The sequence below is a fragment of the Peromyscus eremicus genome, chromosome 11 (assembly GCF_949786415.1).
Source record: "Peromyscus eremicus chromosome 11, PerEre_H2_v1, whole genome shotgun sequence".
Taxonomy (NCBI): Eukaryota; Metazoa; Chordata; class Mammalia; order Rodentia; family Cricetidae; genus Peromyscus; species Peromyscus eremicus.
Window position 1 is genome coordinate 61,334,994 of NC_081427.1, and position 23,779 is coordinate 61,358,772.

The 23,779-nt window shown below is 42.9% G+C and overlaps 2 long non-coding RNA genes across 2 annotated transcripts in view; one reads left to right on the top strand and one right to left on the bottom strand.

The window, feature by feature from the left end:
* The window catches only part of LOC131921684 (uncharacterized), an 84,693-nt gene that overhangs the window by 54,087 nt on the left and 6,827 nt on the right, over positions 1-23,779 (top strand). The window lies entirely within an intron of this gene.
* On the bottom strand, positions 18,466-23,271 carry LOC131921685 (uncharacterized). The gene is made up of 2 exons (XR_009382063.1): positions 23,125-23,271; positions 18,466-18,911 (listed from the first exon to the last, which is right to left on the bottom strand). It is a non-coding gene; the product is annotated as an uncharacterized LOC131921685 (long non-coding RNA).

Sequence of the window (23,779 nt, forward strand, 5' to 3'; positions counted from 1 at the left end):
AGTGGGTAAATTTCTTATCAGCATAGCAAATATACAATTCTGTATGCTGATAGCTAGACTTAATGTTCCTTTTCAAAATGTTGTTACATTGCAGTTTTTATTGTTGTTTGTGTGTGGATCCAGCAGTCAGAGGACAACTAGTGGGGGTCAAGGCCCTCCTTCTACCGTGTGATTCCCACGGATCAAACTCAGACAGTCATGCTTGATGACAAACTCTCTCAGCGTCTGAACCGTCTCACCAGGCCCCCGACTCCCCCTTAATATTATTTTTCAGACCCTTCCCAGGGTAAACAGAGTTTCTGGAGGGGTGTTTAACACTCTTGCAGTGTTATACCAGCCAGTGCAGGAACTCGGGCGAATGTGAGCTTCAGTTAATTTGATTTGCTATGGTCTATTCCTACAGCCCTTTGAGACCCAACCAGCAGCTTGTCGGGACTCACGTCAGAATGCAAACCTATTCTTAGAAACCAGAGCCTTGAAACATACTGTTTTTGACAAGTCCCTGACTCTTGCCCCGCCCAGCCAGGAAAAGTTCCGTGCTTTATATATTTACAAGTACTCAGGACGGTCAAGCCCCATCCCAAGCACGAATCCTTCTCCCGATGTTGTCAATTGTTTCCGGGATTCGTCCTGTGGTCAGGTCAAGAGTGGCATAAAGCCTAGGCTAGCTCCTAGGACCTAATAGAAGATTCTGTGTGATGTTAATATGAAATATTTCAGAGTTACAATATTAAGACAGTGTTATGCCAGGTGGTGGTGGCACACGCCTTTAATCCCAGCACTTGGGAGACAGAGGCAGGTGGATCTCTGGGAGTTTAAGGGCAGCCTTGTCTACATGGTGAGTTCTAGGACAGTCAAGGCTGTTACACAGAGAAAACGCAGTCTTGAAAAACAAAACAAAGACAGTGTTACTTTAAAACAGGCAAGGTTTGGGAAGCAGCAGTCTGTATTGTGGCAACCTAAGTTAACGAATCTTCTTGGAGGGAAAGGTGATATAAATATTCCTACTGTCTTAACTTGTTCATAAATGTTATTATAAGCAGATAACCTATAAATGTATATGGATAATGTATGATGATATGAACTGGAAAATTAGTCAAATGTTTAATTGTGGAATAATGTTTGTACTGTGACTTATTAACAAGATGGAATATTATGTAGGGGAAGTTGCAGTGACCATTCAAAATATAGGAAAATATATGTAAAGTAATGTTAAGAAGTAGGAGGACATATTTGGTCACAAACATATTCACTGAGTATGTACATAGCTATTACAGGCAGGTAGGGAGATAGGTAAAGACAGACAGACAGACAGACATATCAGTAAGACCTGAGCAGGATTCAGCCTCCAGGGGGAAGGAAGAGAAAGCTGATGGATGCCGGAGTCTGACACTCTGTGGAACGTGACTGTTGGGAAGGGGATAAGAAGGGTGAGCTTAGCACTTAGTCTCCAAATCAGGCTCCATCTCGTGTGTTCATAAAGAGCCTGAATCTTTCCTGGCATCATACTTCTTCAAGGATCCCAAACTCTCTCAGGTTTCTAGGTTTTCTTGTCTAGAAAATTCAGCTAAAGCAAAATTATAAAAATCAGTTCTTAAAATTCAACAGAAGTTGTTTTGAAGAAATTAAAGTGGTTATGAAATGAGCTGAGGCTCTATTTTTATCTTTACATTATTGTTGTTATTATTACTATCGTTGTTTTATTATTTTTATTTGACACAAAGTTTTGTTCTGTAGCTCAGGCCTGCCTTGAACTTGCGGTCTGACTGCCTCGTGATGTATACCTGTAAACAGACATTTCCTGTCCCAACCGCTCAGTCCTAAATAACCAACTCAGAGGCTGAATATTACCTATACATGCTCAGTTGATAGCTCAGGCTTGTTACTAGCTAACTCTTATACTTAAAATAGCCTATATTTCTATTTATTTATGCTTTGCCATGTGGCTAATGGCTTGTTACCTCCTTTTTACATGTCCTGCTTGCTCGACAGCTGGTTGGCTGGCATCTCCTCTGACTCTACCTTCCTTCTTCCCATCATTCTCAGTTTGGCTTTCCCACCTAACTTCCTGCCCAGCTACCAGCCTGCCAGCTTTTTATTAGCCAATTATAGTAATACATATTCATAGTGTAGAAAAAGATTGTTCCACAGCATATACCTTAATCCCACTCAGGACTTAAGGCAGGAGGACTGCTTCAAGTTTGAGGCCCATCTCAGATACATAGTGGGTCCTTGTCTCAAAAAAGACAGGAAGGAAGGAAGGGGGGAGGAGTGAGGGAGAGAAGGAAAGAGGAGGAATTGTGATCTTTGCCCTTATGTATCCATATTCCTGTATGTACTTGCTTGCAAAATACTAGTATGCAATTGTCTCAAAAGCAATCAATCTAAAAATTCTCCCCATGACACTTCTGTAACCTGGACTCTGAGCCTGGCACACTTCAGCTGTTAGCATTGTTTCTGCTCCATTGTTTCTAATTATTAGTATTCAGGAAAGGGGGAAAGAAAATCTCACTGAGCTGTTTATAGGTCAGATATTTACCTAACAGTTTTCATTTTTAGAAGGGGTAACACTGATTCTGCAATGAGTTTATCACATCTCCGGTAATTTTCTTTTTGGAGTGTCTTTGAGAGAGCTTCTAAAGAGAAAAACTAATTTTAGCTCAACAGAATTCCCAGGAATGTGCTCCAGGGAAGAAGGGGAGCAGAGTGTCTTATTATCCGTGAGGTGAGAAGCAGGAGAAACTGCATAATTGCTGGGATCCTGGGCTCAGAGAGGATTCTCTTATTAGAAATTTACACGGATTGTGTGCATCTAAAGAGAACCATTGTGGTGGTGTGAAAACTGATTTTGAAGATTCATCAGTATTTTTTCTGTAGCTTTCAAATTCCACTTAGTATCATTCTAAAAAGTAATAATACTAATAGGCTGCTGTTTTATTGTATTTTGTGAATAAAATATCTACCTTGTGATAGTTGCTAAACATTGATATCTGCTTGTTGATAATTAGTATGTTTATGTGAATTATTTTCTGGTTATCCATTGCTAAATTCTCTGATATACATAGCTAAGAAGTAGTGTCACCATTTTAGCATGTGTGTATCTCAGGCTTACTGAACCACATGTTACCACAATTCTGAAACACAGTGCAAGGCAGGTAGAGAGCTGAAGCTTGGAAAGCACAGGCTCAGGGCTGTTTTACTGTCAGGTAAAAATAGAATGAATGTGCCCCCTGTTTGTTTTTCATGCTTAAGTTCTGTGCTTATTGTCAGCAGACTTAACATTGGAAATCCTAAACTCTGCTTTTTTCTATTTAAGCATATATATGTATATATATATATACATATACATACATCACATATATATACTGTGTATACACAATACATATATTGTATATACACACATATATATAGTAAATGTACACACACATGTGTATATAGTGTATACACACGCATATATTTATTATGTATACAGAAACACATATATTGTATATACACAGACACACATATATTGTGTATACACACACACATATATATTGTGTATATACACACACATATATATTGTGTACACACATATATTGTATATACACAGACACACATATATTGTGTACACACACACACACACATATATATCTTGTGTACACACACATATTTAGTTGTCATGCCGGGGATAACTTGCTGTTAAGCAAGTGTTCCACCAGTGAGCTGTATTCCCGGGCCTAGTTCTTGCTCTGAATCTGGACATGGTGCTTGACTCCATTGCTTGTGCTTTCTGTGACCCTGTATAAGCCACTCCTCTGAACAATTTTCTACAAAATGGAAGAATGCTGTTTATAGTACTCCGAAATTTTAAATTAGGTGACATAGATCGATGGATATAGTTTTGGTTTCTTCCTTTTCATGATCAAATAGCAACATCAGCTATTTCTAGTCAGCTGTATCTCAGATCCATATCACATCCCTGCTATGTTTACTGTGGTATCCTCACCTTCCATGAGTCTCCTTTCTTACTCACCTATAATCCATTTTTTAATCAGTAGCCAGTAAAAAGCAGATGTCATTCATCAATTACTTCTCATCATACTTAAGGGCAGGATATGCTGGGGGAAGTCTTTCTGTATGCTGTGAATAAATGTTGTTCCCATTGGTTAATTAATAAGCTGCCTTGGCCTATGGCAGGTGGGAAATCCAAGGAGAGAGACAGGAAAGAGAAGGGCAGAGTCTGGAGAGAGACGCCAGCCTGCCGCCCAAGGAACAACATGCCAGCAGACCAATAAGCCATGGAACACGTGACAAAACATAGATTAATAGAAATGGGTTAATTTAAAATATAAGAGCTAACTAGCAAGAGGCCTGCCATAGGCCATACAGTTTGTAAATAACATTAAGCCTCTGAGTGATTATTTTGTAAGCAGCTGTGGGACCACGGGGCTGGATGGGACTGGAGAAAACTTACCCTACCAGGACGCAGCTTCCTTCTTGTGGCCTGAAGGCTGTTGGGCCCTGCCTTCCTTTAGAGATTGTTCTGTCTTCCTTCTCTCAAAATATTCCAACCATACAGCCTGTTTCTGCTCCCTGAGCACAAGTCATCTGCTCCTTTCTCATTCCTGAAAATATTTTCTTTAGGTTTAAAATAATGACTTTCAAAGTAGTTTTTAGAAATACATAAAATATATAGTGCTAGGCCGGGCGGTGGTGGCGCACGCCTTTAATCCCAGCACTCGGGAGGCAGAGCCAGGCGGATCTCTGTGAGTTCGAGGCCAGCCTGGGCTACCAAGTGAGTTCCAGGAAAGGCGCAACGCTACACAGAGAAACCCTGTCTCGAAAAACCAAAAAAAAAAAAAAAAAAAAAAAAAAAAAAAAAAAAAAAATATATATATATATATAGTGCTAATGCCTTTAGATAAGACTAGTGAGGAAAACAACATACAGGTTGCTTAGGTAACATTTTCCCTGTTTGTTTGTTTGGTTTTATAAACTCACTTTCAGGTTATTTGGTTATTTGAGTTAAAAATAAATCTTGAGTTAAAAAGAAAATTGCTGGTGCAAATCTGTAGTTCCAGCCCTTGGAAGATGAAGGCAGAATATCAGGAATTCAAGGTCATCCTCAACTATAGAGAGTTGGAGGCCAGCCTGGCCTACATAGGACAATCTCACAAATGCACACAAATTCTAGACAGTATTTTTTCCTGTTAAATTATGCACCTGACTTGAGTTTTGTTCTGATATGAGCATAAATTCGAAGGATTTGTTTCTTTCAACACATTCTTATTTTAAAGAACTTAGCAACCTGTTACCCTCAATTTAAAATGAAAATGTTTTCAACTTTCATTTATTCTTAGGGTAGCTCTTTCTTTATGTCTTAAAGATATATTATTTAAAATTTAAAATACACCTTTGTCTTCCCATTCACAACTCTTTTTGCACTTTTCTCAATCAGTGCATGAAGGAGGTTCAGCACAAGCCCACGTGTTGGAAGCCCTCGTCCCCGAGCTCCCCTTTGTGGAACTACGTCATACTTGTTCTGTGTCTGAAGTCAGGTGTATTTGCAGTTTTCCAGTTACATAGAACAGCTCCAGGAAGGCCCGGGATCCTCTGCCCCAGCTCACTTTCTTGCTTTTGAAAGGGAAAAGGGGTAAATCCTCCTTCTCTCCTCATAAGCTGGTGCCTACAGATGAACAAGAAGATAGACTAATGGGAAAAATTATAAGTTCCATGATGTTGGTAGTTTAGTCTCCACATGCACAGAGGGGGGCCCTTCATAGAAAGACCTACAGAGTCCGTGAGAGGTGGGAGCTTATGAATACCATTTTAACAGAGGGATGATGAGACATGTCAAAGTGACGAGAAGAATGAGAAAAATTGTAAGTAAACATGAGGAGAAACTAATGGAAGAGCATTTTAGTCAGGGATGTTTCTGAAAACCCACTTCAGTGTCATCTTCCTGCAATGACAGTGGTTGTGAGGGGTGGCTCAGGAGTTAAGAGCACTGGCTGCTCTTCCAGAGGACCCAGGTTCAGTTCCCAGCAACCACATGGCAGCTCACAACTGTCTGTAACTCTAGTGCCAGGGGATCTGACACCCTCACACAGGCATAGATAAAGGCAGGACACCAGTGAACATAAAATAAAATGAAATGAATTCCTTTAAGAAAGGGACAGACGTGCCTTCATAAAGCGATCTTCAGGCCTGTTTGAAATGGTGGGAAGAAGGAAGCTTTGCCTTTATTGTCTTAGTGCAGAATGAACGAACCTTCTGCTGAGGGAGAAGGGGCACATTTGGGAGAAGCTCATTCCTCCTCACTCGCCCTCTCTTCGACAGCCTTCACTAGCCAGAAGTCAGGGCCTGCTTACAGAGGTGAGTTCAGAGTATCTGGTATGCAGGGTAGGGGTTGGACTCACTGCAGAAACCTTCTCTACCTTTGGACGTAGCTCACTCCACTGCCCATGCATGTTTCGTGTATGGCAGACTCCCTCAGGCACCAGAAAGGTAGGAGGATACAGTAGGAATTGAGTGTTACTCTGTATGTTTGAAAAGAGCAAGCAAACTCTGAAGAAAAAAAGTGAGACAGCAAAGCAGAGACTTTGAAATCAAACCTTAAACTTAGCCAGCTGGAGAAATGGCTCAGGGGTTAAGAGCACTGGTTGCTCTTCCAGAAGACCTGGGTTCAATTCCCAGCCCCTCCATGGCAGCTCACAAGCATCTGTAACTCTAGGCCCAGGGGATCCAAGACATACATGGTGTGCAGACAGAGACAGAACATCCATTCACATAAAGTAAAAATAAAGATTAAAAACATACTTTAAAAAAAGAAAACAGGTAGGGAGTAGTGGCCCACACTTTAACCTCAGCACTCAGGAGGCAGAGGCAGGTGGATCTCTGTGAGTTTGAGGCCAGCCTGGTCTACAGAGTTCCAGGACAGCCAGGGCTACACAGAGAAACCCTGTCTCAAAAAACTAAAAAAACAAAAAACAAAAAACAAATAAAAAAAAAAAAAAACTCAGATCACCTTGAGAAAGATAATTGGCATCTCTAAGTCTTTTTCCTTATTTTTTATTTTTAAAAATGTTTTTATTCATTTTACATACCAACCACAGATCTCTCTCTCATCCCTGCTCTCCCCCCATCCCACCCCACCTCCCCGCACCTTCCTCCCCTACCCACCTCCCATCCCCTCCTCCAAAAGGGTAAGTCCTCCCATTGGGGAACAGCAAAGCCTGGTATATTCAGTTGAGGTAGGATGAAGCCCCTCCGCCCTTCATCAAGGGTGAGCAAGGTGTCTGACCATAGGGAATGGTCCAGAAGGCCAGCTCACGCACCAGGGACAGACTCTGGAAGAGCAGCCAGTGCTCTTACCCACGGAGCCGTCTCTCCAGCCCACTTTTCCCTTACTTTTAACAGTAACCATATACCAGTCATTCAGGATTACTACAGTTGAGTGGCCTCACAAGTGTGCAGTGCGTGCAGTCGTTTGTGTTAATTCCATTCAAAGGTTCCGGTGCCCACAGGCTCCCCAGTTCCTACCTCCCTGGTAAAATTGCCACTGCTCTACTCAGTGTCCTGCTAGCTCACGCCTTCCTGCCATCCTCTTTTTTCTTTTCTTTTCTTTCTTTTTTACATTTTATTTTATTTAAAATTCTTTTTCATTTTACATACCAACCATAGTTCCCCTGCCCTCCCCTTCTCCTCCTCCCCCCACCTCCCCCATCCCACTCCCCATCCACTCCTCATAGGGGTAAGGTCTCCCTTGGGTAGTCAACACAGGCTGGCATACTAAGTTGGGGCAGGACCAAGCCCCTCCCCCTGCATCAAGGCTGAGCAAGGCATCCCACCCTAGTGAATGGGCTCTAAAAAGCCAGTTCATGCACCTGGGATAAGTCCTGGTCCCTCTGCCAGGGGCCCCACAAACAGATCAAGTCACACAACTGTCACCCACATTCAGAGGGCCTAGTTTGGTCCCATGCGGGCTCAGAGGGAATGGGGGTGGGTGGGAACATGAGGGATGGAGATGGCTGAGTTGGGGGAAGGACGGAAAGGGAGAGCAATGAAAGAGATATCTTGATAGATGGAACCATTATGGGGTTAGGGAGGAACCTGGTGCTAGGGAAATCCCCAGGAACCCACAAGGATGACCCCAGCTGAGACCCCTAGCAATGGTGGAGAGGGTGCTTGGACTAGCCTTCCCCTGTAGTCAGATTGGTGACTACCCTAATTGTCATCATAGAACCAGTGACTGATGGAAGCAGATGCAGAGACCCACAGCCAAGCAGTTGGCCGAGCTCCTGGGGTTCAGGTGAAGAGAGGGAGGAGGGGTTACAGGAGCAAGGGGTCAAGGTCATGTTAAGGAAAACCACAGAGACAGCTGGCCCAAGCTGGTGGGAGCTCACGGACCCTGCATTCCTCTTTGACAAGAAAATGCTGCTGGAACAGAGGTTCTTAACCTGTGGGTCACACCCATTTGAGGGTTGCCAAAGACTACCAGAAAACACAGGTGTATTCACATTATGATTCATAACACTAGCAAAATTACGGTTATGAAGTAGCAACAAAATAATTGATTGTATGGTTGGGGTCACCACACATGAGGAGCTGTTTTAGAGGTCCACAACATTAGAAAGGTGGAGAACCGCTGTGCTAGAGAAAGGTGTGACAGATACTCTTTGTGCTTCTCACACTTTCATCCTTCAGTTCTCTGTTCTCTCACCACATGGAGCATGACGCACACTCTGTAGTAACATCTGCACAGAAGTCTGTTTCATTTTATAATGTTTTTATTTACTATTTTAGTTTTGAGATTATAATGTAATTACGTTGTTCCTCTTTTCCTTTATTCCCTCCCGACTGTCCCCTATGCCCTTCCTTTCTCTCCCAAGTTCATGGCTCTTTTCTCACTAATTGTTAGGCGCACTATCTGTGTTAGTTCTCACGCCTCAAGACAGAACTCTTATTTTACTTGAGTCAGCCAGCCTGGGCCCTGCTTTCCCCCTCTGAACTCAGAGCATCATTGAAAACATCTTCTTCCCTTCTCTCTGTTTGTGTGAGGGAAACTGGACCTCAGTCACTGTGTACCAGAATCAACCTTGACTTGATCTCGGCCTTCCAGTGGGTTCCAGGGATCCTCAAGGCCGGCAGGTAGCAGATGAGCCTGGTGTGGAGCCAGCACCCTGGAATCCCAGCATGTGACTGGAACAGGAGCTTGAGTCCAGCCTGGGCTGCACAGAGAATTCCAGGCCAGCCTGGGCGCCAAACAACCAGACCCATGCTAACAGATGGCCCTGATGGTCCTGAGGCTGGCCCTCATAAACTGCTCCACTCTCCTATGTCTGACTTCTAAGGCTGACCTCCACTCTGTTCACTCCTGAGGCCACACTCACACTCTGTTCACTCCTGAGGCCACACTCATGATCTGTTCACTCCTGAGGCCACACTCACACTCTGTTTACTCCTGAGGCCACACTCACACTCTGTTCACTCCTGAGGCCACACTCACACTCTATTCACTCCTGAGGCCACACTCACACTCTGTTCACTCCTGAGGCCACACTCACACTCTGTTCACTCCTGAAGTCACACTCACACTCTGTTCACTCCTGAGGCCACACTCATGATATGTTCACTCCTGAGTCCACACTCACACTCTGTTCACTCCTGGGGCCACACTCACACTCTGTTCACTCCTGAGGCCACATTCATACTCTGTTCACTCCTGAGGCCACACTCATGATCTGTTCACTCCTGAGGCCACACTCACACTGTTCACTCCTGAGGCCACACTCACAATCTGTTCACTCCTGAGGCCACACTCACACTCTGTTCACTCCTGAGGCCACACTCACACTCTGTTCACTCCTGGGGCCACACTCACACTCTGTTCACTCCTGGGGCCACACTCACACTCTGTTCACTCCTGGGGCCACACTCACAATCTGTTCACTCCTGAGGCCACACTCATGATCTGTTCACTCCTGAGGCCACACTCACACTCTGTTCACTCCTGAGGCCACACTCACACTCTGTTCACTCCTGAGGCCACACTCACACTCTGTTCACTCCTGAGGCCACACTCACACTCTGTTCACTCCTGAGGCCACACTCACACTCTGTTCACTTCTGAGGCCACACTCACACTCTGTTCACTCCTGAGGCCACACTCCCACTTTTCCTATTTAGTCATTTTCATTTTCTCTGACATCTTCTGTCTAGTTTCTTTATAAAATCTCAACCCCCATCCTCCCCACTACCAAAAAAATATTTTAACATGGAAAAGAGCTAGGTGGGACCCTACATTTTCCACTTTTCCCTGCTGGGGCTGAGTACATGCGGGCTGAGTGGAGGCTCTTCTGCCTTGCCCACCCCACATCCGGGTGTTGACAGACACTCTGAAATCCACAGGATCCTCTTCTGCTAGCACCTCCCCAGAGACAGCTTAAAAAATGTTTCCCCCAGAACAGAAGATTTTAGTGAAAACATTGGTATGGAACATAATAAGACTTCCAGACACAGACACGGGGTTCTTCTTGTCTTCATCTAAATGTTTTAGTTTTCTCTCTGTGACACTATATAAAAATCTCATCAATATACAAAACCATTCTGCGCCTCAGATTTTCTCATTTTCTCTGGATGAGAGCTTTGATTAGCTTTTTACAAGTTCTTCATTAGTAATTGGCTGGCTTTCTTGTTTTTGTCTTTAGCTGTTGTCTCTAATAAGATTATGTTCTATCAGAGAATTCTTTGAAGATCATCTAGAAGCTGCTATGCTGTGTTAGGTTATGGAATATTGCAACGTAATATGCTGGATAAAACGCAACAAGTGCTGTTGGGTTGGATGCTTGTTTCTTCCCAACACTGATGGCTGGGATGCTTGCTCAGTCTTATCGTCTGCCTGACCCAGTTGTGCAGCCGTGACTGTTTAATTAATAGACATTTGCATAAGCGCCTCATCCCCCAGCAGGCTTTGTAAGTCTTGGTGGTTATCTTCTTTCCACCCTGTGAAGTATCAGCGGTGCCATTTCCATTTTGCATATCAAAATACAGAGAGATTAAAATTATATACAACAAATTGATAACTAAATAAGTTTGGGAACTCAGAGTTCTCACATATTAATCATTTTGCTTAAAGCAACAATCCATGGACTTTGTAAATATGTTCAAAGTCTATTGCTCTCTAATTCATGAGTTGGAGTTGGGGCTGTCAGAAGCCTAGGGCTGGAGCCCTTTATAGATTTGTGCAGGAGGGGAAGAATCACTTTCTGGGCTCTCTCCGGGGCCATAAAAGGAAGGTTTGTTAGTAGACAAGGTGGCATGTGAGAATTACTACTGTGATGTCTGTAATTTTTAATAAAAATTCTAGGAATCCTAGTGGTATCTGTGCAGCACGTGACTCTGAAGAACTGTTTCATGGTGTTCTTAAAAGCCACCATCCCAAATATCACTGGACTTTTCTGGCCACAGATGTGTAGGTACAGCAAGAACAAAGTATGACTCACTGGACTGAGCAGCCCACTCCATAACAAGAAACTAGCTGACTTTGTGGGAAAGACTTTCATTTCTGTCTCGTGGTTTTGTCCTTCAGTACTACCTCGTTGTCTTTCTGTCTGTATCTTCCGTACAGGACAGAAATGTGGACTCTGGTAACTGTTCTTCCCTACTTCAGTGTTCCTCCTTGTTTTGTCAGTTGTAAAGTAAAACTGTCCGTGTTTTGTACCTCGTGTTTTCGTCTTGTGTGGATGTTGATTATTTTCAGGGAATTTGTGGATCATAAAGGGATTGCCTCAATCATTTAACAATACCTTTAATAAACAAAACACAGAAAATAGACATTTTTCTCTCTTTCAAATTTATTAAGCTTTTTGGTGTTGTGTGAAAATTGAAGTTGGTATGTCTCTTACTTAACTAATTTTTCAATAAGTTTGGAGTCAACTTTGGGGCTGATGTTCTCCAGCCATACTCTTCTCTCCTCCTCCCTTAATCCTGCCTGTTCTTTGGGAAGTCTCCAGTGCTCCTGTTCACCCCATCAGATGCAGCCCACCCTTCCCTTCGGTCCCTGTAGACTGGATTTGGATCTTTAGTCACCAGCTTCATAGTCTATTGCAGTGTCTTCTGTATCCTTCTCTACAGTCCCCCTTATATGCACTAGTTTTTATCAGTGACTAGAACACATGTAATTGTTTATATAGAAACAAGAAGATAGCCAGGCATGGTAGTGCACACCTTTAATCCTAGCACCCAGTAGGCTGAGGCTGAAGGATCAGGAGTTTGAAGCCAACCTGGGCTACATAGTAAGTTCAAGACCAACTTCAGCCACATGGTGATATCTTGTCTCCAAAGGGAAGGGGGTGAGTAGATTTTAGAATATACTGCAAAACTGACATTTCTTGAAATAAGTTAAATGGGTTTAGTTATTCCTACCTGTGCCCCCAGCCCTCTTATTTAGAGAATTAGTTGATAGAACAGATGTTGAAATTCTCCTACAGATGTGTAGTAGGTGTTGTCTCTAGTTCCATGCCAAAGAAAGAACCATTCTCTCTCCTGTGCCTTCTGGTGCCGTAGGGCCTACTGATGCCTCCCACACAAATATTCCCCTTTATGGAGCAGACTGCACATGTAAGGAACAACTTGATTTGGTGCAACAAACTGTCTTTGTCTAGGTATTGGTTCTACAAATATTTATTGAGTACCTAGTATGTAAAAGGCAGTGTTTTAGATGCTGAAATTGAACATCATAATCAGAATACTTCCTGTGCCCTTAAAGAAATGCAGAATACTTGGGGGTACTTATCTATAAATAGTCATTTGCCTGCATAGAACACTGTAGAACTAGCAGTAAGCGTAGGGTACAGGTGGAATGTGGGTAGAAGGCACCTGCTTCAGCTGTGATCTATAGGAGGAAAATAAGTGTCCATGGATGAAGAAGAGTAAGAGAGTCCCATGCAGAAAGAAAAGTGTGTAAGAAAGAAAAGTAGAGAAGTAGTTTGTTTGGGGAATGGCAGCTGCTTTCATGGTAAACTGCATGCAAAGTATTGGTTTAGTTTTCTAAGAATACATTCCACATTTCTAAGTTGTCATAAATAAAGCTTGTTGCTGTGGAATAAACCTCTTGTACACTGTAAAAATTTATCACTTGAATTGGTTTAATAAAATACTGATTGGCCAGTAGCTAGGCAGGAAATACAGGCGGAACAACCAAACTAAGGATGATGGGAAGGAGAAAGGTGGAGTCAGAAAGTCGCCAGCAAATGCAGAGAAGCAAGATGAGCATGCCATACTGAGAAAGGTACCAAGCCATGTGACTAAACATAGATAAGAATTATGGGGCGGTGGTGGCACACGCCTTTAATCCCAGCACTCGGGAGGCAGAGGCAGGCGGATCTCTGTGAGTTCAAGGCTAGCCTGGGCTACAGAGTGAGTTCCAGGAAAGGCACCAAAGCTACATAGAGAAACCCTGTCTCAAAAAACAAAAAGCAAAACAAAACAAAAAAAAAAGAATTATGGGTTAATTTAAGTGTAAGAGTTAGCTATTAACAAGCCTGAACTACCAGCCAAGCATTTATAATTCATATTCAGTCTCTCAGTCGGTTATTTGGGACCAGGTGGTCAGCACAGGAAATGTCTGCTTACAGCTCGTTTCACAGAGAACTACGTGGCTTTCTCCTCATAGGTCTGCTCAGGTGTTCATTCTGCAGAGAGCCTTTTCTTACCAGCTCTGTCAAATGGCCCTTATGCATCATCTTCTTTATAGTTAAAAAACACTTCTCTCTTTTTGTTCTATTTGCCTTATTATGTTTTAAAAAGACAAAGAAGGAAAATCTTCAGAAAAGACCCATAAAGTTGGGTCTTCATGTTGGCACAGAATTAGAATCCTCCTAAGTACCACTCAGAAGCATGTAGAAACTACTTCACAGGGTTACACATTTAATCATAGGCCCCAAAGAATTACCATTATATCGTCATGCTGCAAACTAACAATTACAAATACAGAACATAACAAGAATCTAAGAGAATACCAGCCAAGACAACAGACTTTAGTAACAGAATCCACAAGTCCAGATATTGAAATTATTCATTGCAAAATATAAGTACATTAAGCATATTTTTGAAATAAGACAATAAAAAATGGGCAAATTTCAAAGAGTGGGAGGTAAAAGCAGGAGGAACAGGAGTTCGAGGTCATCCTTGGCTGAATAATACATTTAAGAGCAGCTTAGATTGCCAGAGACCCTATCTCAAAACAAAACAAAGCAAAAAACTGGATGTGGTGGCACATGCCCTTAATCCCAGCACTTGGAAGGCAGAGTCAGATGGACTCTGAGTTCAATACCAGCCTGATCTACACAATGAGTTCTAGGCCAGGCAGGGCTACCTAGAGAGGCCATGTCAAAATAATGAATAATAACAATAATAATAGTAATAGTAATAATAATAGTAATAATAAGGCAAAATTGAGGAATAACTAAATAGAACATTTACAAAGTAAAGTATCATTAGAGAGCCTGGATTAAAAAGTAGATAAATGTAGTTAATATTAATGTTCTAGAAGAGGAATCTGAGGAACTGCACATGTCATAGTGAAAATGAGATGAAGTGGTAAACATGTTAACAAGTGAAAAGATAGAAAAGATAGAGGAGCGTTGACATAGGCCATGGAGTTTCCAGAAGAGTGAGGGAGGGCGGCACAGGGCTGCCTCCAGGGACTCCTCAGAAGTGTGGAGGACCTTCATGTGTGTGTTCTGGAGCTCATGAGTCCCAAGCAGTATAAACGAAGAAATCCACACCCAGATACATCACAGGAGAGGAGAGGAGGGAGACCTTAAGCGGGGAGACAGTTAACTCCTAGTTACAAAAAACTGGAAGAAAGTGAGGTGTTTAAGCATCTTAAGATGCACCTGTAATCTGGAATTATTTTACCTACAACTTACTTTTCAGAAATGAGGGCAAGATGGGGCCTCCTAGGATGGGACTGTTTACCACCTGCAAATCCTCACTAAAACGTGCTCCTGAAAGATGTATTTCAGGGATCAAGAAAATGATCTCCTGAAGTAGAGGCAGGGGGGTCAGAACAAGGTCAGTCTCCAATATGTAGCAAGTTTGAGGCCACCCTGGGCTATATGAGATGCAATCTCAAAAAAAAAAAAAATCCCCAAATGAATGTTAAGATTCACAAAAAATTAAAGGATAAAATCTGAAGAACTCTCAAGGAACATGGAGTTATAAAATACTAATAATATCTGTAGAGTTGAGCAGCAACAAATAGAACTGAAACACAGGGAAATAGCACATAATCCAGGAGAGTAGAGGGAGCTCATCATCCTCCAGTACTTCATTTGCTTGGGAAAAGAGAAAGATACCGAATAGTTAACTGAATATTTCGGGGATAACTTTAAAATTAAAAATAAGTGTAATGTTCAACCTAAATAAAAGAAAAAGAACAATTTGAGAATTTTCCCCCTTGGGCTAGACAGATGGCTTGGTGATTAAGAATGCTCTTGGAGAGGACCTGAGTTCTAATCCAGCTCCTGTGTCAGTGGCTTCAGCACTGGGAGATCCAGCTCCCTCCTCTGGCCTCTACAGATACTTGCTTTGCGCTCATGAGCACATACACAAATGACATGCTTATTAAGAGTAAAATAAATCTTAAATATTTTTTTACTCTTATATTAGATCCAAAAGATATCAACAAAGGGAGGGACAGCGGAGCCAGAGAAACTAAAAATACATGGATTTATTGTGCCATGAGATAGAGGGGACATCAGCGAACAGGAAGGGGAACAATAAGATGTGGACATGAAGCTGGGGAGGGTGGGGAGAGGAGGAGGAATAAGAATAAAGTGAATGAAAATGTCATAATAAAACCATTGCTTTTTATACTAATTTAAAACCTAGTAAATACAATTAAATAAAATTTTTAGATAGAAAAAGTTTAAAAATCCACAATAAAATGGAAGAAATCATATTATGATATATAATCAAATTATATATCTGATTACAAAAACTATAAGTGAACCAGACCCCCCTCCATCCAAACAACAGATTGTATTGGTTTTTAATCTATATTCTTTTTACATTCGGTAAAGATGCAGAGTGACTGTGAGACAAATTATTTTCCAATAACATGACTAGAAAGCTGGTGTGGGTATTCAGAAAAGAGACAAAAGTCTTTCTTGTTTGTATGATCAGAGGTAAATATAATCACATCATAGTAAAACCCCAATCTCTAGAAAGGTATACTTCCATGCATTTAATAACACAGATTTGGGGTGTGTGAAACAAAAATGATAAACTATAAGAAGAAATGGAAAAGTTAACTATTATAGGAGAGATTTCCATTCCTCTTAGAAATCGGTAGTCACCAGCAACAAGGACACGGAGAACTGAACAACACACATCGTATCAAAACAAAACAAACAAACAAAGAAAAAATAGAGAGAGGTGTCTTTTCACCTCCCCTTGTGTAGGGGAATGCGCACCAGCAGCGACCGGGGTGGTGTGTGTGTGCCCTCAGCCACAGCAGCTGTCTGAGGAGGGGTTTGCTCTGGCCACTCTGAGCCTTATGCTTAATATCATTAATGTAATGATGTCAGAAGTCAACTATCTTGATGTAAGGAACTAGCGTTCCCAGAAAGTGAAGATTATATTCTCTATTCACGTTTTTCTAAGCACTTGTGTGTAGCTGTAACCAACCTTCTTATTAAATAAGAAACACAGAACCAATGCAAAGAAGAAAGCCAAGAGGTCAGAGCTAAGAGCTAAAACCTTACCCTTCCTCCTGCAGTGGTCCTACCTCTCCGAACTAGAACTACCCCTGTGTTAAAGTCTTTATATAGTGTCCCTATTCTGCCTTCTCGTTGGTTGTAAACCCAACCACATGACCGCCTCGTCACAGCCTGTCTGTATAGGCCTCCAGGTTTTCCATGCTTGGTATTGAGATTAAAGGCATGTGTGTCCAATAATGGCTGTATCCCTGAACACACAGAGACTTATATTGGTTACAAACTGTATGGCCGTGGCAGGCTTCTTGCTAACTGTTCTTACAGCTTAAATTAATCCATTTCTATAAATCTATACCTTGCCACGTGGCTCGTGGCTTACCGGCATCTTCACATGCTGTTTGTCATCATGGCGGCTGGCAGTGTCTCTCTGACTCAGCCTTCCACTTCTCAGCTTTATTCTCCTCCTTGTCCCGCCTATACTTCCTGCCTGGCCACTGGCCAATCAGTGTTTTATTTATTGATCAATCAGCAACACACTTGACATACAGACCATCCCACAACACTTGTGGAACATTTAAAAGATCAAGAATAGGGGCTGTGGAGGTGGCTTATCAGATAAGAGTGCTTGTACAAGCACAAAGGCATGAGTTCTAATCCCCAGAACCCACACGAAAAATTAGGCATGGCCACACACCTGTCATTTCAGTGCTGTGACAAGCGAGGACAGGAGGATCACTAGGTTTGCTGGCCACAGCCTAGCTCCAGGTTCAGTGACAGGCGCTGTCTTAACGGACCAAGATGGGAACTGATGGAGCAGGACACCTGACATCTTCCTCTGGTATCTGCATTTGTGCAGGAGCATGTGCATACAACACACATACACACACACACACACACACACACACACACACACACTTTTAAAGATTCAGATCAAACAAAATTATAAAGTATAAAACAAATAGTAAAACAGAAAATAACAATACTTAGGATCACCAAAAGCCCTATATGGCAGGGACTGACACAGGGCAGGCATGTAATAAATACATGCTCAGTAAACAAAATGCCGCAGAAACTGTGAGCATGTGTGTGTAAAAGGGTCTGAAAGGAAGTTCACGGGTGATCAAATCCAGTTTCATTCTGTGTTCTCTATATTTTCTGAACTCTGTGTATTATTTAGAGAAGTCTATGAATGTACATGATCTTAAAGTAAATAAGTAGATGTTTGAAGGGGTGAACTAGAGTGGAGAGATGGAGGAAGGGACTATCCTAGACATCAAGTCTAGTCCAGTGCAAGAGGAGCTGCAGTGTGATGAGCAACAGGAGTGGCGGGCCTTTACCCCTCGTTACTCACTGCTCAGAGTGGCCAGAGCAAAGCCGTCCTCAGACTGCGGCTGTGGCTGAGGGCACCCATACCACCTGTCACTGCTAGTGCGCAGTCTCCTCCTACACAAGGGGAGGACACGGAGGATACCTCTCCTTTTGTTACTGTGTTTTGTTGTTGAGACAAGGTCTTGCTCTGTTGCTCTGGTTGTCCTGGAACTTGCTATGTAGACCAGGCTAGCCTTGAACTCACAGAGGTCACCTGCCTCTGCCTCCTGAGTGCTGGGATTAAAGGCGTGCGCCACCACTGCCTGGCCTGACCTTTCTCTGTTTCCAAGGAATGTGCTCAGAGTGGAAGCGATGATCAGTCTGGAGTATGAAAGCTCAGTATGTGAAATTATGTTTGTGCCGTCCCAGAGAGCTGAGAGAATTAAGAAATGAACCAAGTGACTCATCATGTTTATTACATGTAAGAAGGTGCAGTATTATAATTTCCTTCTGATAGTCACATCTAATAGTTTTAAAGCAATTCCCAGGATTCATGTCAGACTTGCTTTATGAGACATTTAACCATTGCAAAATTAAATTTCATGAGGGAATGTGCCTGTATAACTCCTCTGGAGTTGCAGAGATAGAAATCTGACCCATCATTTCTATTTCCTCAGAAAACCATTTAGGAGAACTGTGTTCCAGGGAGGTGCTTATTGACTTGTCGGCCTAGCACACCATTGCCTGTGTACTTCCTCATGGCCGTTTTCTCCAAGCACATCTGCTTAGTTCATGAGTACTGACAGCAGATGGTAGCACTCACACATGAATTTGCCTCTCAGACGGATCTAAGATGATTGTCACTAAAAAGATCCTGGCAGGTCTGATGTTCTTTCATTTCTGAAAAAAAGAAAAAATGCGTGTTAAACAAATCAGGTGGAGAAGTTTATTTTTATTCTTTGAGTCCAACACTTAATTCCAAGGACTGCTTTCATCTCTGGATCTGGCTATCTACAGAGAAAGTAGAAAATGCAGATATTATCTCCTGATGGGATCAGTTTTAAAGAAAGGGCCATTGCAGAGAAGTGGCTTTGAAAAATATCGTCCTAATTGTCTTCACTGGTCACATACATCAGAGCGTTAGAAACTCTCTCCCCTGCTGTGCTGGCTAGTTTTATGTCAGCTTGACACAGCTAAAGTCATCTGAGAGGAGGGAGCCTCAGTTAAGAGAATGTCTCCATAAGGTCAGGCTCTAGGCAAGCCTGTAGGGCGTTTTCTTAGTGATTGATGGGGGAGGCTTGTCAGTGATGCCATCCCTGGGCTGGTGGCTCTGGATTATATAAGAAAGCACCAAGCAAACCAAAGGGAGCAAGCCAGTAAGCAGCACCCTTCCGTGTCCTACATCAGCACCTGCCTCCAGGTTCCTGCCCTGGGTGAGTTCCTGTCCTGACTTCCCTCAGTGAAGGGCTGTTACCTGGAAATGTTAAGTTACCTCCCCAAGCTGCTTTGGTCAAGGTGTTTCATCGCAGCCATGACAACTCTAACTAAGACACCTGTTTGGTCTGAACACAAATTTCTAGGCCTACAGTAGCAGCTGACTGAATGTGGCTCAGAAACACTGAGGGGTTCCCATTGGATCTCCTCCTCCAGCTTCCCTCTTTGAGAGAAGCCGGCATTATTGAAGGACCTGATCACCTGAAATCCATCTCGTCACATCTTTGTCCCCAACCCAGAAAAAAAAAAAATCTTCCTTATTTAAAACACCTGGGGCTGAAGCTGTTGCTCAGCAGTTCAGAGCACTTGTTCTTGTAGAGGACCAGGGTAGGTTCCTAACATCCACTTAATGGCTTACAACTGTCCTAGGTTCCAAGGGTTCTGATGCCTTCTTCTGGTCCCCTCAGGCACTGGGAATACACATAGTGCACATACATACACACAGACAAAATGCATTAACACAGAAAATAAAAATAAGATGACTTCCAAAAGCAACTTTTACAAAATGATGCCACACACTGTGATTGATAGGCCCTCCGGGATAGCATAGCCCACACTACACCAGACGTGAGCTGAGCTCTCGTGCCTCCTAGAAAGGCTGCAGCTCTCAGAGGCAACTTGCGGCCCAGTTGACTTCACCTACTCCCGAGACTTCTTGGGGACTTCACACTCCTGATCAAGAAACAACCACTCCTTTCTAGTGCAGCTGGAAACTCATCCAGACTACCATCCAGTGTGCATACAGACTCACATGGGTAGCATCCTCTTGATGTATGAGTACAGCCCCTGACTCGTATCACCAGCTGGCCACTGCATGGGGTGAAGAGAGAGGGGAGCTTGACCTTAACCCCACTATCCCCCAGTTTCACCCAGAGGGATCCAGAATCAAAGTCAGCATCCCTAAACTCCTTGGATACTACCTCCTTCTAACTGCTGTTCTCTGGAGTCATTTTCTTTCTTTTTATTTTACATAAGCGGAAAAAGACTAATGTGAGATCACAGAACCTGCCCCTGTAGAGGAGATCAGCCATGCCTTATTATCCTGTCTAGTACCATCACAAAACTGCTATGCTCCTAGCAAGAGAGAGTGAGGCAATAGGATTGACTTGCTACGCTGCAGCCTTACACCCTATCTAATATCACCACTGATCTGCTAATCTCAGGGACCCTACCCCACCAAGCTCAGAGACCCCCCCATTCCCAAAGCTCAGAGACTTCTACCCTCCAAGCTCAGGGACCCCCACCCTCTAAGCTCAGAGACCTCCCGGTGGTGATATTTTATTTGTGTTCTAACAAATAAAACTTACCTGAGGTCAGAGGACAGGGCCAGCCACTAGATTAGACATGGAGGCCAGACAATGGTGGCACACACCTGCTGTGGGATGGTCTGTATGTCAAGTGTTTTGCTGATTGGTCAATAAATAAATCACTGATTGGCCAGTGGCTAGGCAGGAAGTATAGGCGGGACAAGGAGGAGAATAAAGCTGGGAAGTGGAAGGCTGAGTCAGAGACACTGCCAGGTGCCACAATGAGAAACAGCGTGTGAAGATGCCAGTAAGCCACGAGCCACGTGGCAAGGTATAGATTTATAGAAATGGATTAATTTAAGCTGTAAGAACAGTTAGCAAGAAGCCTGCCACGGCCATACAGTTTGTAACCAATATAAGTCTCTGTGTTTGCTTGGTCAGGTCTGAGTGGCTGTGGGACTGGCAGGTGAGAGAGATTTGTCCTGACTGTGGGCCAGGCAGGAAAACTCTAGCTACACTCACCTTTAATCCTATCACTAGGGAGACAGAGATCCATCTGGATCTCTGTGAGTTCAAGGCCACACTGGGAACAGAGCCAGGTGTGGTGTGCACACCTTTAATCCCAGCACTTGAGATCTCATGTCTTTACTTGGGAAGGACACACGCCTTTAATCCCAGGAAGTGATGGCAGGAAGCAAAAAGGTATATAAGGTGTGAGGACCAGAAACTAGAGGCTTTTAGGCAGTTCAGCTGAGATCCCCTCAGGAGTGAGGACTTGGAGGCTTCCAGTTTGAGGATTCGTGGAAACAGGATCGGCTGAGGAGTTAACGAAGTGAGGTTGGCTGTGGCTTGTTCTTGTTCTGTTTTCACCCCAATATCTGGCTCTGGGTTTTTTTATTATAAGACCATTTAGAAATCCGCTTTACAGCTCCCCCTCCCTGGCACTCCCAACCCCCAAGCTCAGAGACCTCTATCCTTCACTGTCTGCAAACATAAAGAGTTTCTTTGTTATGCAGGTGGCTGCTGCACCTCCTACCCCAGTTTCCCCTGCTGTCCAGGGCTAGCACTAATAGAAGACCTGATTACCTGACAATATTTGGCCGAGACCACTGTATAAACTGAATTTTGTGGCTTCTGTAGCATCACTATCTCCACGAGTGGGGCTGGAGAGATGCCTCAGTGATTAAGAGCACTGGCTGCTCTTCCAGAGGAACCAAGTTTGAGTCCCAGCATCCACATGGTGGCTCCCAACCCTCTAACTCCAGCTCCAGGGGACCCACTGCCCGTTGTCTCTGTAGGTGCCTCCACTCACATTCATACACCCACACAGAGACAGAAACTTAACACCTAATTTAAAACAATTAAATTATTTTCAAAACAAACAAAAAGAGGTCTCCAGGAGCTAGTGTGGTGTTGTGTCTGTGATGAGACATAGAGTGGGAAGATCAAGGAGAATCAGAGTCATCCTCTACTGTATAATGAGTTCAAGACCAACCTGGACTACATGAGGGGCTCTGTGTCAGAGAGAGAGGAGGAAGAGGAGGGATATGAGAGTTAGCTGTGGTAGCCCATGCCTATAATACCAGCACTTATAAGATAGATTCAGGAGAATCAAAAGTTCAGTCATTCTCAGCTGTATGTATATTTGGAGGCCAGCCTGGGTTACATGAGACCCAGTCTCAAAAAAAAAAAAAAGTCTCCATGAAAGTAACCACTTTTTTCCTTTGTTTATTTTTTGTTTGTTTATTTGTTTTCAAGACAGGTTTCTCTGTGTAGCCCCGTAGACCAGGCTGGTCTTGAACTCACAGAGATTTGAGTGCTGGGATCAAAGGTGTGCACCTCCACTGCCTGGCTAGTAACCACATTTTTAAATTACAGATCTTTTTTTCATAAAAACTGAAAATTATATAAGAATTATTGCTTGATAAATGAATAAATGAGAATATATATGAATTCAAATCACATCAAACTCAAACAAGCAACATTTTTCTATATAGCGTGAGCACTATTGGTTTTCAGGAGATTCACAGCTGTGTGTTCACCAGCCCCGTGTAGACACAGTGTCATTAACCTAAATGTCTGAAATCCAAAACTTTTGAACATCAACAAAAGTTTCAGATTTTGAAGCATTTTAGAGTTGGGATTTTATATGAGAAGTGTTCAATCTGTAAAAGGTATGAAAATATTCCCAAACCTCCAAACGTGTGACACTTCTGGTCCCAAGCATTTAGGTTCAGGGAAATAAGAATTTACTTTCAGTATTTTAAAAAATTAATATTCCATCTGTCTTTGAAAAATAATTAATAATCTGGTTAATTTTCTCTAAGAGAAATTAGTACAGTTTAGAAAGCATTAGATATTGAAATACATACGGTTTAACCACGTGATCAATTGAGGATATTTTTGACACATTGCCAGAAGATTCTCGTGGTTAGCAACACACTTAAAGGGTCTCATAGCCAAATGGACCTTTGAACTCTAAATTCTCTTCAAACAAAACCCTTAGTAACATTGAATGACAGGAGTGCAGCTCTGGCCAGTGTTTATCCTACACAGTAACTTCCAGTGGCCAGTGTTTATCCTACACAGTAACTTCCCATGGCCAGTGTTTATCTTAACACAGTAACTTCTCATGGCCAGTGTTTATCCTACACAGTAACTTCCTGTGGCCAGTGTTTATCTTAACACAGTAACTTTCAGTGGCCAGTGTTTATCCTACACAGTAACTTCCCATGGCCAGTGTTTATCCTACACAGTAACTTCCCATGGCCAGTGTTTATCCTAACACAGTAACTTCCCGTGGCCAGTGTTTATCCTAACACAGTAACTTCCCGTGGCCAGTGTTTATCCTACACAGTAACTTCCCATGGCCAGTGTTTATCCTACACAGTAACTTCCCGTGGCCAGTGTTTATCCTAACACAGTAACTTCCCGTGGCCAGTGTTTATCCTAACACAGTAACTTCCCGTGGCCAGTGTTTATCCTACACAGTAACTTCCAGTGGCCAGTGTTTATCTTAACACAGTA